Here is a 14250-nt window from a genome sequence, read left to right on the forward strand (position 1 = left end):
GCCTGGTGCAGGGCTTGATCCCAGAACCCTGGGATCATGACCTGAGCTGAAGGCAGACACTTAACCTACTGAGCCACCCAGGCGCCCCTGCTGACATTCGAAATGAGAGGCATTTAATACAAGCAGAGGGGCAAAGCCTACCGCAGTAAGAAGGAAACATTTACATTGGACCCAATAGGAGCAGCCACTATAGGTTTTTACCCACGAGTGTAAAAGGAGGCAAACAGGGTTTGGTAAATAACTCTGGCCATGAGGAGCTGAGCAGAGAGAAGACCCGAAGAGCTAGGGACAGAAGGACCTGGTGAAGGGCTGTGCTTTTTTCCAAAGCGGGCTTGGGGGTCCCGGCTTAGGTGTAGAGAGCAGTAACGGAAAAGGGAGGATGCCTTTACCATCCACCCAAACGACTCCCTGGGCCTTGCAGATGTGACCTGTTTTTGGTGGCCTCGAATGCTTTACCTTGTTCTCACAGGTGAGCTTTGAACAATCGAAGTCCAATAAGACCAAGTCTGTTCCTTTTGCTGCGGCTCCAAATACTGGATGCGTCTGTTTTTAGAGTTGGTGCCTCAGCAAAACCTCTGGGCGGGGTCCCCTCTTTTTCCTCTTCCTCTTCCCTGGGGGTCCTGCCTCTAGTTGGTCTACTAACACTGCCACGTTCTAGGATACTGCCACCAGATTCGATGAACACCTGAGCAGCAGCCTTACCGTTGAGTTTCTCGGAGAGCTGCAGGTATCCTTTCCTTCCATCCTTCCTTCCTCCCCCGTCCTTCCCTCTTTCCCTCCCTCCCTTCCTTTTTAAAAGATTATATTTATTTATTTACTTGAGAGAGAGAAAAAGAGACCACGAGAGGGGCTGAGGGGCAGAGCAGAAGCATACTCCCCGCAGAGCAGGGAGCCCAATGTGGGGTTTAATCCCAGGATCCCAGGATCCCAGGATCATGACCTGAGCTGACGGCAAACAGTTAACTAACTGAACCAGCCAAGTGCCCCAGCAGGTGTCTTTTCTTGATTGGAATTTCCGGGTGTATGAGGATGAGCCCTGAGGAAATAACACTAACAGGCGGCATTTGCTGTGGGTTACAATGTGCCCATTGTACAATGGGCATTGTACAATGTGTACATTAATTCTTCTAGACTTCACAGCTTGGTGGTATGAGTTAACACCATTGTCCCTGTTTCACAGATGCAAAAACTGACATTTGGGTTAAGTCTTAAGGTCACATGCCAATAGGTGTGGGCTTTGGAACAGGAACCAGAGTGTGGTTGATTCTAGAGCCTAGTTTTGTGTGAAACATGGTTTCTGTTGAGGGGTTAGGAGGTGTCCATAAGCCCTTTGAGAGGTGTAGGTACTTAAAGATAACAATATAAGATTGAGATAAGAATAATTAAATAGTTGAACATCTACGGTGCACCAGGTTCTGTGTTGAGTGCTTTTCTCGTTGCATTCTTTTTTTTTTCTTAAAGATTTTATTTATTTATTTGATAGGCAGAGATTACAAGTATTCAGAGAGGGAGGCAGAGAGAGAGAGGAGGAAGCAGGCTCCCCATTGAGCAGAGAGCCCAATGCAGGGCTTGATCCCAGGACCCTGAGACCATGACCTGAGCTGAAGGCAGAGGCTTTAACCCACTAAGCCACCTGGGTGCCCCTAGTTGCATTCTTGAAGCAAACTGAAGTGCTAAATAAAATTCTCATTTTGTAAGTAGGAAAACTGAAGCTTAGAGAGATTAGGGAAATTATTCAAGATCAGGGAGCTAGTAAAATGCTAGGTCAGTTCTAGATTCGAACTCAGGAATTTTGCAAAGATGGCACACATTTGGGGCTATGAGAGAACGCTAGTTGATAGGTGTTTTCTGATTCTTATAGGATGCTTAGAGTTGAGGCTATTCCTTAATCTAGACTCCCAAATTTTTCTGAAGCCCTCCTGATCAGAGTTGCTTCTGATGCTTGATAAAAAGTGTGCATCCCTAGACCCACTGAAGCAGAATCTCTAAGGAAGGAGTAGAGAGATTGGTGTTTCTGAGAAGCTTGCAGAGTTCCAGGAGCAAAAGCAGCAGCATTCCATGTCTACGGGTCTAGACTGAAAACTTGCATGCTGGGGCTCCTGCCATGGTCTGTTGGCCGAAACAAGTCACAGGGCTGCCCAGATTCAAGCGGTGGGGAAATACAGTTGATCCTTGAACAATATGGTTTTAGACTGTGCAGGACTTTTTGTTTTGTTTTGTTTTTGACAAATACAATACAGTACTATCAATGTATTTTCTCTTCCTTATGATTTTTAAATTTATTTTTATTTTTTTCTTATGATTTTTTAAAATAACGTTATTTTTTCTCTACTTTGTTGTAACAATACATTATATAATATATAGAACATAAAAATATGTTTTTTTAAAGGTTTATATCTTTTGAGAAAGAGAGAAAGAGTGAGCATGCAAGTGGGGGGAGGGGCAAAGGAGAGGGAAAGAGAATCCTTAGGCAGACTCCCTGCAGGCACAGAGCCCGATGCCGGCAGGGGGGCGGGGTGCAGGTGGGGGGGTGGGGCTCGATCTCAGGACCCTGAGCTCATGACCTGAGCCGAAATCAACAGTTGGTTGTTTAACTAACCGAGCCACCCAGACTTTCCCCCAACATATGTTAACTATTTATGTTATTAGAAAGGCTTCCAGTCAACAGCAGTTCTGGGCAAGTCCAAAGTTGTAGGTGGATTTTTGGTTGTGCAGGGCTGGCCACCCCTAACCTCCAATGTTGTTCTAGGGTCCACTGCAGTCTCTATCTCTTGATGGAAGGAGCTGCAAAGTCAGATTGTGAGGTCACATTGCAAACACTAGTGGGGAGATATTCTGTGGTCATTTATTTTTTGCACTTTATTTTTTCAGGAATCCCACCAAGACTGGGCTTGATGTTGCCCCGGCTCTTTCATTTCCTACAATCTTGTCCGAAAGTATTGCCTTTCCCATGATGCAGAGAATACTGGGATGCTTAGTTTTACAGAAACAAAATAAAATGGTGGATTTTATAATGAGATGGGAAGAGACTGTGGAAATCCTTTTGTTTTGTTTTTGTTTGTTTGCCTTTTTTTTTTTTTTTTTAATATTCTACTTCTTTATTTGAAAGAGAGTATGAAAGAGAGTGTGAGAGAGGAGAAGGTCAGAGGGAGAAGCAGACTCCCTGTGGAGGTGGGAGCCCGATGTGGGACTTGATCCCAGGACTCCAGGGTATGACCTGAGATGAAGGTAGTTGCTTAACCAACTGAGCCATCCAGGAGCCCTGGAAATCCTTTTGTACCTTAACAATTACACTACATTTTTCATGGCAAAGTACTAAAGCATTGTTTAACTTCAAGATGTATTTCACATTTTTTTAAACACAAAGACAAGTGTTCTGAATTTGCTGTCCTTTCTGTGCAGACAAGGGGTTGTTAGTAGTATGCCACCCAACAGACATTTCTTGAAAACATAAACACACTTATTCTATCCTTCAAGTTTAAAGCGATGTTTTAACAACGAGAAAGAAAGTAATTGCTTTTCAAAAGAAACTCCTGCTATGAACAAAGCATTTTTAAACTGGATGTTTGGAAATGTTCCTGCTGTTATGTGATTTTATTGTCAAAAACAATATAAACATGTCATGTACAAATTTTCCTCTCTCAAACTTAAAAAATTTGAATCTAAATTTTCTGTTTAAAAATACCCTTCAGATGGAGAGTGTGAATGAGTTTTGAAACAATTTGGTAATAGTAAGAAAACGCAATAGTTTCTGGTTCATTTACAAAGAAATAGACTGATATCAGAAAGATGAAAATTTACTAGTGGTATTTTAACAGAAAAACATTGAAAATTTTTTTCAATCCCAGATTTATAAGCAATTATATAGTTTCGCCCTGTGGATCAAAATATCTGCATAAGAAGCTTTTTTTCAGATGATAGCAACATCATAAAACGTTCAGCTGCAGTTTAAAAACATAACAAGTTCCATTTAATCATGTATGTTCACTAAAACAATTAATATTGATGTTAAATTTTAAGCGTAAACATTCCGAGGATTAATAAATACAATTTAAATTTGCTAAAAAATACAGATTACATTTATCTTTTTCAAGTTTGAAGTTCAGATTTTCTATTTTCACATTGCATAATTATAATAACTCACAGGACAGTGGATACACGTGTTAAAAATAAATGATCACACCTATTAAGTTGGCTCTTATCAAAAGACCACAAAGTGAGTGTGGGTGAGGATGAAGAGAAACTGCAAACCAAGGGCGCAGGGTGGGTTGGTGTTGCTGGTGGGAATGTAACATGGCACCAGAGCTGTGGAAAACAGCCTGGCACTTCCTCACAAGGTTACGTGTGGACTTACCATAGGACCTAGCCCTTAACTTCTCAGTATATCCCCCAAAGAACTGAAAACGCAGATATCTGTGCACCAATATTGATGGTAGCATCACTCACAGTTAGACCAAGGCTGGAGACAGTCAAATGTCCATCAGCAAATGACGGACTTATTCTGCCTTAAAAAAGGAATGAAATTCTGATACAGCCTACACCATAGACGAACCTGGAAAACATGCTGAATGCCATAAACAAGACACCAAAGGACAAATATTGTATGACTCCACATTGATGGGGTACCTAGAGCAGACAAACGCAGAGGCAGAAGGTATCATGGAAGTTACCAGAGGCTGGGTGGAATGGAGAACAGAGGTTACTGCTTAATGGTTATTGAATTTCTCTTTGGGCTGATGAAAAAGTTCTGGAAGTGTCTGCCCCGTATTGTGAAAGTACTTACTGTCACCCAGTTGTACACCTAAAGATAGTGAAAAGGGTAAAGTTTATGTTATGTATGTTTCATAACAACAAAAATATAAAGAAATGCACACATTTTGGGGGGAATGTGTGTTCAAAATACTACTGGTAAATACAAGCATATATAAGAAAAGTGTGGAGATCACAGAGGGAAGGGATTGTTCGGTGAGCTTGACTCATAAATAAATGTAGAAAGTGGGGCTTCACCCAGGTTTCTGTGTACCATCCAATCAGATGTCAGAGAGCACAGAGCTTTTTAAGGATTTCTTTGTCATTTCTCCAACTGACTACATTTGGTCGTCACTGGCTTATTTCCAGTAGTAATGAACAGTAGGAACCATTAGGACAAAAAACAAAACCAAACCCCATGAGATTTTCCTTAGAGAAAGGTCAGGGGCAACAGGGGATGCTGCAGTATCTGGTTACTCTGTAGGGAAGTTGAAATTTGTATTGGTGTCTTAAGGTTGCCATGACAAGTTACCACAAACTTGGTAGTTTAAAACAGCCAAATAGCAACCTTTCACAGTTTGGAGGCCAGATGTCTGAAATCAAGGTGTTGGCAGGACCATTCTCTCGCTGAAGGTCTAGTGGAGAATCCTTCTCTGCCTCCTCCAGCTTCTGGTGGCTCCCTGTGTTCTTTGGCTTACAGATGACTGACTTCAGTGTCTGCCTCCCTCTTCGCATGGGCTTCTCTGTACGTCTGTGTCTTCTTTTACATCTCTTATAAGGATACTTGGTCATCTGATTTAGTATCCACTTGGGTAATCCAGGAAGATCTTCTCTCAGGATCTTTAATTGAATGATATCCGCAAAGACCCCTTTTCCAAGTAAGGTCCCATTCACAGGTTCCGGGGATTGGGTTGTGAACATGCATTTTTTGGGGGTGCGGTGGGGAATAGGTATCATCCAACCAACTAAAAAACTCAGGGTATTAAAAAGATGTTGGCAGCTTCTCAAAAGAAAAAGCCAAATGTATGGAACCAGAAACGAGCAACAGAGAGTCTTACCAGGAATTCTACCAGAACCTGAAATCTGCCCTGGCACTTCACAGGCTATAAATTTGTATAATTCTTTGTGATGGTTTCAAAATTGTTTTTTTCTACCTTTTGTTTTACCAGTATTAAAAGGTAGAACAATTAAAACTCTCTTAGCATGAAATCATGATAAGTGATACTAACTGCTCTAACAATCTCAAAATGTTGGTGGCTTAATACAAAAATAGTTTATCTCTTGCACTTATTACAGTCTGCATGCAGATCATTGTTTTTTTAAAATTAACATATAATGTATTTTTTGCTTCAGGGATATAGGTCTGTGATTCATCAGTCTTACACAAGTCACAGCACTCACCCTCCCCAATGTCAATCTCCCAGCCACTGCAACCCAACCTCCCCTCCCCTCCAGCAATCCTCAGTTTGTTTCCCGAGATTAAGAGTCTCTTATGATTTGTCTCTCTCCCTGTCCCATTTTGTTTCATTTTTCCCTCCCTTCACCTATGATCCTCCATCTTGTTTCTTATATTCCTCATATTAGTGAGATCATATGATAATTGTCTTTCTCTGATTGATTTATTTCACTTAGCATATGCCCTCTAGTTCCATCTATATCATTACAAATGGCAAGATTTCATTTTTGATGGATGCATAGTATTCCATTGTATATATATTTATACCACATCTTTTTTAAATATAATTTTTAAAAATTTTTAAATAAACATACAATGTATTATTAGCCCCAGGGGTACAGATCTGTGAATCACCAGTTTTATACACTTCACAGCACTCACCATAGCATGTACCCTCCCCAATGTCCATAACCCCACCACCCTCTCCCTACTTCCCTCCCCCCGGCCACCCTCAGTTTGTTTTGTGAGATTGAGAGTCTCTGATGGTTTGTCTCCCTCCCGATCCCATCTTGTTTCATTTATTCTTTTCCTACCCCCCCAAACCCTCCATGTTGCATCTCCACTTCCTCATATCAGGGAGATCATATGATAGTTGTCTTTTTCCAATTGACTTATTTCACTAAGCATAATACCATCTAGTTCCATCCATGTCGTCACAAATAGCAAGATTTCATTTATTTTGATGGCTGCATAGTATTACATTGTATATATATACCACTTCTTATTTATCCATTCATCTGTGGATGGACATCTAGGTTCTTCCCATAGTTTGGCTATTGTGGACACTGCTGCTATAAACATTTGGGTGCATGTGCCCCTTCGGATCACTACATTTGTATCTTTAGGGTAAATACCCAGTAGTGCAATTGCTGGGTCCTAGGGCAGCTCTATTTTCAACTTTTTGAGGAGCATCCATGCTGTTTTCCAGAGTGGTTGCACCAGCTTGCATTCCCACCAACAATGTAAGAGCATTCCCCTTTTTCTGCATCCTCGCCAGTATCTGTCATTTCCTGACTTGTTAATTTTAGCCATTCTGATGGGTGTGAGGTGGTATCTCATTGTGGTTTTGATTTGTATTTCCCTGATGCTGAGTGATATGGAGCACTTTTTCATGTGTCTGTTGGCCATCTGGATATCTTCTTTGCAGAAATGTCAGTTCATGTCCTCTGCCCATTTCTTTATTGGATTATTTGTTCTTTGGGTGTTGAGTTTGTTAAGCGCTTTATAGATTTTGGATACTAGCCCTTTATCTGATATGTCATTTGCAAATGTCTTCTCCCATTCTGTCAGTTGTCTTTTGGTTTTGTTAACTGTTTCCTTTGCTGTGCAAAAGCTTTGGATCTTGATGAAGTCCCAATAGTTCATTTTTGCCCTTGCTTCCCTGGCCTTTGGCGATGTTCCTAGGAAGAAGTTGCTACAGCAGAGGTCAAAGAGGTTGCTGCCTGTGTTCTCCTCAAGGATTTTGATGGATTCCTGTCTCACATTGAGGTCCTTCATCCATTTTGAGTCTATTTTCATGTGTGGTGTAAGGAAATGGTCCAGTTTTGTTTTTTTGCATGTGGCTGTCCAATTTTCCCAACACCATTTGTTGAAGAGACTGTCTTTTTTCCATTGGTCATTCTTTCCTGCTTTGTTGAAGATTAGTTGACCATAGAGTTGAGGGTCTATTTCTGACTCTCTATTCGGTTCCATTGATCTATGTGTCTGTTTTTGTGCCTGTAGCATACTGTCTTGATGATGACAGCTTTGTAATAGAGCTTGAAGTCTGGAATTGTGATGCCACCAACTTTGGCTTTCTTTTTCAATATTCCTTTGGCTATTCTAAGTCTTTTCTGGTTCCATATAAATTTTAGGATTACTTTTTCCACTTCTTTGAATAAAATGGATGGGATTTGGTAGGGATCGCATTAAATGTGTAGATTGCTTTAGGTAGCATAGACATTTTCACAATATTTATTCTTCCAATCCATGAGCATGGAACATTTTTCCATTTCTTTGTGTCCTCTTCAATTTTTTTCACGAGTACCCTATAGTTTTCTGGGTATAGACTCTTTGCCTCTTTGGTTAGGTTTATTCCTAAGTATCTTATGGTTTGGGTGCAATTGTAAATGGGATTGACTCCTTAATTTCTCTTTCTTCTGTCTTGTTGTTGGTGTAGAGAAATACAACTGACTTCTGTGCATTGATTTTATATCCTGACACTTTACTGAATTCCTGTACAAGTTCTAGCAGATTTGGAGTGGAGTCTTTTGGGTTTTCCACATATAGTATCATATCATCTGCAAAGAGTGATAGTTTGACTTCTTCTTTGCCAATTTGGATGCCTTTAATTTCCTTTTGGTGTCTGATTGCTGAGGCTAGGACTTCTAGTACTATGTTGAATAGCAGTGGTGACAGTGGACATCCCTGCTGTGTTCCTGACCTTAGTGGAAAAGCTCTCAGTTTTTCTCCATTGAGAATGATATTTGCAATGGGTTTTTTATAGATGGCTTTGATAATATTGAGGTATGTGCCCTCTATCCCTACACTTTGAAGAGTATACCACATCTTCTTTATCCATTCATCTGTTCTTTTCCATTGATCTATGTGTCTGTTTTTGTGCCAATGTCATACTGGTTTTGATTACTACAGCTTTGTAGCATATCTTGAAATCTGGAATTGTGATACCTCTAGCTTTGTTCTTTTTTTTTTTCAAGATTGCTTTGGCTATTTTGGGGTGTTTTGTGATCCCATACAGATTTTAGTATTATTTGTTCTAGTTCTGTGAAAAATGCTATTGATATCTTGATAGGGATTGCCCTGAATCTGTAGGTTGCATTGGGTAGCAGGGACTACCCAACTCTTGTTTTCCACTCAGATCATGATTTCAGAGTTTTGATATCAAGGCTCTGCACCCCGCCTCTCCACCCAATTGGGCTCTGCACTCAGCAGGGAGTCTGTTTGGGATTCTTTCACCCTCTGCCAATCCCTGAACTTCTGTATTCTCTTTCTAAATAAATAAATAAAATTGTATTTAAAATTTCTTGATTTTTTTCTAAATGTAAGATATATCATAAGGATTTGTATGAAAAAACATGATAAAATAAAAACTGAATAATAACTGAAAGAGGAAATTAAGACAATGAGAACATGAAAGTGAGGGATATCTTATATAGGCATTTATGTTCTATGAGCTTGAATCCCTTTCCTTATTTTTCATATGACCAAAGTTGCTGTTCCTTCCCTCATTGTACCTGTTCAGAGTTCATACTTCAAATCTATGTCTCTGTGCCTGAATCAAATAATGCATCATAGTGGAAATTCTATTTAATTAGTCTCACCCATAAAACTTATATTTGCTCTTGATATTTGCCTAGGAAGTAGGAAATAGTCTATTGCATTTTTTATAAAATGGAAGCATAGAAACCTTAGGGAAGGTTGTCATGCAAGCAATTGTCATAATGTTTAAGTTCCCAAGACAGATTGAAGGTAGCTCTGGGAGGGATCCTTTAGCAAAGTGTTGTTGAGGGATCTTGATTTTAAGCTCATAAACTGTGTCCTTGATTTTCAGCCCATGGTTGGTTATGGTTAAATAGTTATTCAGTATGACTCTGATCCAAATGTTCTATTTCTCTGACAAGAGTCAAAGCCAAGTATGTCTTTGGGGGAAGTGACTTCCCTTCTCTGAACCTTAGTTTCCTCACCTATAAAATGAGAATCTCACAGGGATTTGGGGGTTGGTAAGATCAAATACTTGAAAGGGGCTAATTCAAAGATCCTGGGACATAGTAAGGGATTCATAAATGTTCATTTGGAATTTTATTCTGGTCTACCAATATTTTCTAGTCAGAGCCTGGGTCCTGCTCCGTTGTGGCACTTGGGTGGGGGTACAGATCATAGCTGCAGAAGGAACAAAAGCCAGTGTAATACTACAGCCTGGTCTCCCAACTCTGCTATAGCGCATGGTAGTCAGCTTGTTCTAGAACATGTGGGATTCCAGATATGCATATTTGTAACCTCAAACATCATCAAGTTTTAAGTGAACTTTCAGTCTTAAAGGGAACAAACAGAAGGGTGGGTTAGAGGGCAGCATAAGTAGGCTGATCGTCTTAACCCAATGAGTATGTTTGGGGATAAGGAGCCAGGATGAGAGAATACGGCCACATATCAAGTGATGATCTGGCCCAGCGTGATGTGCTGGGGTCTTCTTGGCAAGCACAGCACTGAGCATGTCAGGGCTCTGAGGGTCTGCTTTGTTCTCTTTTTCTCCTTCAAGTATCTCAGATCCATTTGCCAGGGAAGATATGAGCAAGACAGATTGGTCCCGTGCCTGGAGCTGTCTCATCGGCTTTGTTTTACTACATTTCTCTTTTCATCCATCTGGGTCCAGGACTATGCACAGGGAAGAAATAATTGCAAAGGAAGCCTTCAGCTTCTCTTCTATACAATATAGAGGGGAGGTAGGGATTGGACATAGGTCTTGAAGAGTTCTTCATAAGACTACCATTTTTCTGGGTATGGGAAAGACAGATTAAGAACTGCCATCTTTGAAAATGTCACAGAGGACAACAGATGGTACAATTTTCTCTGTCTTCATTGTTGAGTTTTATTGAAGATTGAGGAGAAAAAACATCTGTTCTGGCTCCTTTCTGTGTAATTAAGGTATCTCTTTCCCTGACCATTAGGTAGTCAATACAAGTCTATTGCCCTCTGAAATTCAGGTTCTTATAGGCAGGGGTCTAAAACCAGTTCACAGATTTCATGAACCCCCTAAAATTTACATTGCATTGCTCCAAAAATGTCCTGGCTACCCCCTTCCAGTTAGTATTTCTCCTTTCTCCATGGAGGAAACCACACTCTTCTTTTGGGAGGTCACTTCCTTGCTTTTATTTATAGTTTTATCATTGAAGCATTCATCCCTACATACCAGAGTTTGGTTTTGCCTGCTTTTAAAATTTTATATATATGCTGTCATCCAGTATGCATTTTTTTAAAAGATTTTATTTATTTATTTATTTGACAGAGAGAAAGAGGCAACAAGAGAGGGAACACAAGCAGGGGGAGTAGGAGAGAGAGCAATAGGCTTCCTGCTGAGCAGGGACCCTGATGCAGGGCTCAATCCCAGGACCCTGGGGTCATGATCTGAGCCAAAGGCAGACACCCAGTGACTGAGCCACTCAGGTCCCTCTCAGTATGCATTTTTTAAAGATTTTATTTATTTATTTATTTGACAGAGAGAGAGAGAGATCCCGAGTAGGCAGAGGCAGGTGGGGCGGGGGTGGGGGGTGGTGGCCAGGCAGAGAATCAGGCTTCCTGCTGAGCAGAGAGCCTGATGCAGCCAGATCCCAGGACCCTGAGATCTGAGCTGAAGGTAAAGGCTTAACCCACTGAGCCACCCAGGCGCCCCTCTCAGTATACATTCTTTTGCCTGGATTGTAATTTTTGGTTTTATGTTTGTGAGATTCATTTCTTGTAACCTGTGGCTGGTAAACCTGGGTAAGAGTTATGAGCTGTGGTCTACTCTCATTGTGTTTATATTTTATTTTTATATTTCTTTATAAAGAAAGTAATGTAACAAAAATTTGAGTATCTACTTTAGGTTAGACACTGTAAATCTGGATGTTTGTGGAAGAAGAAAGCAAATGTTATGTTGTGTGCTTAGGTTTTTATTTGTGGAATGTTCAATGAGGGAACTAACTAATATACAGCATATAGAAGATAATCTTGGTCTAAACTCTTGCTTCTTGGTTTGAAAATACAAAGTCATACAGGTATGTGTTTGTGCATTTGCTTGGATATCTATGAAAACCTCTATTTCACGCATGGAGAGAAAATAAAGGTCTCTTTCACACAGTAGATGATCAGCCCCTTGTCTAAGAGTGATGAATTTTTCAGTATTTAGCTACTTTAATGTGCTGAGGCATTAAGAGGAATTTACTTTGGCTTGTTACAAACTTTGACCAACAGTTATAATCTTTCCTCCCCAACATCAGAGATAATGGAAGATCAGAGTATTGATAAAATCCATCCAATTCTATATATTTGATTCAAAACCAGAGACACACAAAACCTTTACATTTATAAAGTACAGAGATTAAAAAGCACGTGCCTGCCTTATCTTCTACAGGCCTTCGACAGATCCAACTTTATGTACTGATTCATCTAAAAATAGACCTTCAGCTCATGCTTTTGCAAATGAAGAAAGACCTGATGTATTTTCAGGAACAGCAGCACTTCTACTATCATTCTCTCTTTGCCTGTCAAGAATGATTTTTTTGTATGTTTGACAGCATCAGGGTCTAACTCATAAGCATCATGAAACGGTGTTCCAGCAACTTGGAGCACATATCTATGCTCATAGTTCACCAAAGTGAACTTATTCATAGAGTGGTGCATATGCATTTTTTGGTGAAACAAAGAAGGTGTTGTGGGCTCTGCGCCACACACTTCATCCACTTGTGAAAAGCTGTCTTTGTGTGTCTATTCTGACTCCAAGAGAAGAGGAATCAGGACTTTCTGTGTATTACTGTGTATTTAAACCATTAAACAAACAACGATTAATCTCAGTTCATGGCGAGCACTCAGTGGAAGTATTTGGAAGTTGTTACTCTAGGCTACTGCGTTCTGGCAGCTAGCATCTGTGCAAACAACATTTGCTTCGGCATCCACAACTTTTGATAGGCGTTTTGGCGACATTACAAAGTCCTTTCTGCCACCAAAAGACCTCCTTGCCACCATGGTATTTGCTGACATGGAGGAAAAGCAAGAACTCTTCTGACCTTGTTTATCCAATGAATAAGGCCCACAATGAGGAAGCAGTTTAAGCTTGCTCATTTCCAGAGTATAAGAACGGACATGGATACTTTATGTTCCCCTAAAGACAGAGGGATCAAAAAGTCCTCCTGGCCACCTGAGTTAGTGAAAGAAATTACACAGAACTTTTTTCCCCCTTTTTCTTTTTAATTAACATATAATGTATTATTTGCTTCAGGGGTACAGGTATGTGAATCATCAGGCTTACACAGTTCACAGCACCCACCATAGCACATACCCTCCCCAATGTCCATAACCAGCCCCCCATCTCTTCCTGCCCCCCTCCCCAGCAACACTCAGTTTGTTTCCTGAGATTAAGAGTCTCTTATGGTTTGTCTCCCTCCTGATCCCATCTTGTTTCATTTTTTTCCCTCCCTACCTACTATGATCCCCCACTGTGCCTCCCAAATTCCTCATATCAGAGAGATCATATGATAATTGTCTTTCTCTGATTGACTTATTTTGCTTTGCATAATACCCTCTAGTTACATCCATGTCATTGCAAGTGCAAGATTTTATTTTTTGATGGCCGCATAGTATTCTGTTGTATATATATACCACATCTTATTTATTCACTCATCTGTTGATGGACATCTAAGTTCTTTCCATAGTTTGGCTATTGTGGACATTGCTGCTATAAACATTCGGGTGCATGTGCCCCTTTGGATCACTACATTTATATCTTTAGGGTAAATATCCAGTAGTGTGATTGCTGGGTCCTAGGGTAGCTCTATTTTCAACTTTTTAAGGAAACTCCATACTGTTTTCCAGAGTAGCTGCACCAGTTTGCATTCCCACCAACAGTGTGGGTGGGTTCTCCTTTCTCCACATCCTCACCAACACCTGTCCTTTCCTAAATGGTTAATTTTAACCATTCAGGTGTAAGGTGGTATCTCACTGTGGTTTTGATTTGTATTTCCCTGATGCTGAGTGATGTGGAGCACTTTTTCATGTGTCTGTTGGCCATCTGGATGTCTTTGCAGAAATGTCTCCTCATGTTTTCTGTCCATTTCTTGATTGGATTATTTGTCCTTTGGGTGTTGAGTTTGATAAGTTCTTTATAGATTTTGGTAACTAGCCCTTTATCTGATATGTTGTTTGCAAATCTCTTCTCCCATTCTGTCGGTTGTCTTTTGGTTTTGTTGAATGTTTCCTTTGTTGTGCAAAAGCTTTGGATCTCGATGAAGTCCCAATAGTTCATTTTTGCCCTTGCTTCCCTTGTCTTTGGTGATGTTCCTGGGAGGAAGTTGCTG

Source organism: Mustela putorius, unplaced genomic scaffold (assembly GCF_011764305.1).
Source record: "Mustela putorius furo isolate JIRA1106 unplaced genomic scaffold, ASM1176430v1.1 tig00000868_pilon_pilon_pilon, whole genome shotgun sequence".
NCBI classification, from domain to species: domain Eukaryota; kingdom Metazoa; phylum Chordata; class Mammalia; order Carnivora; family Mustelidae; genus Mustela; species Mustela putorius.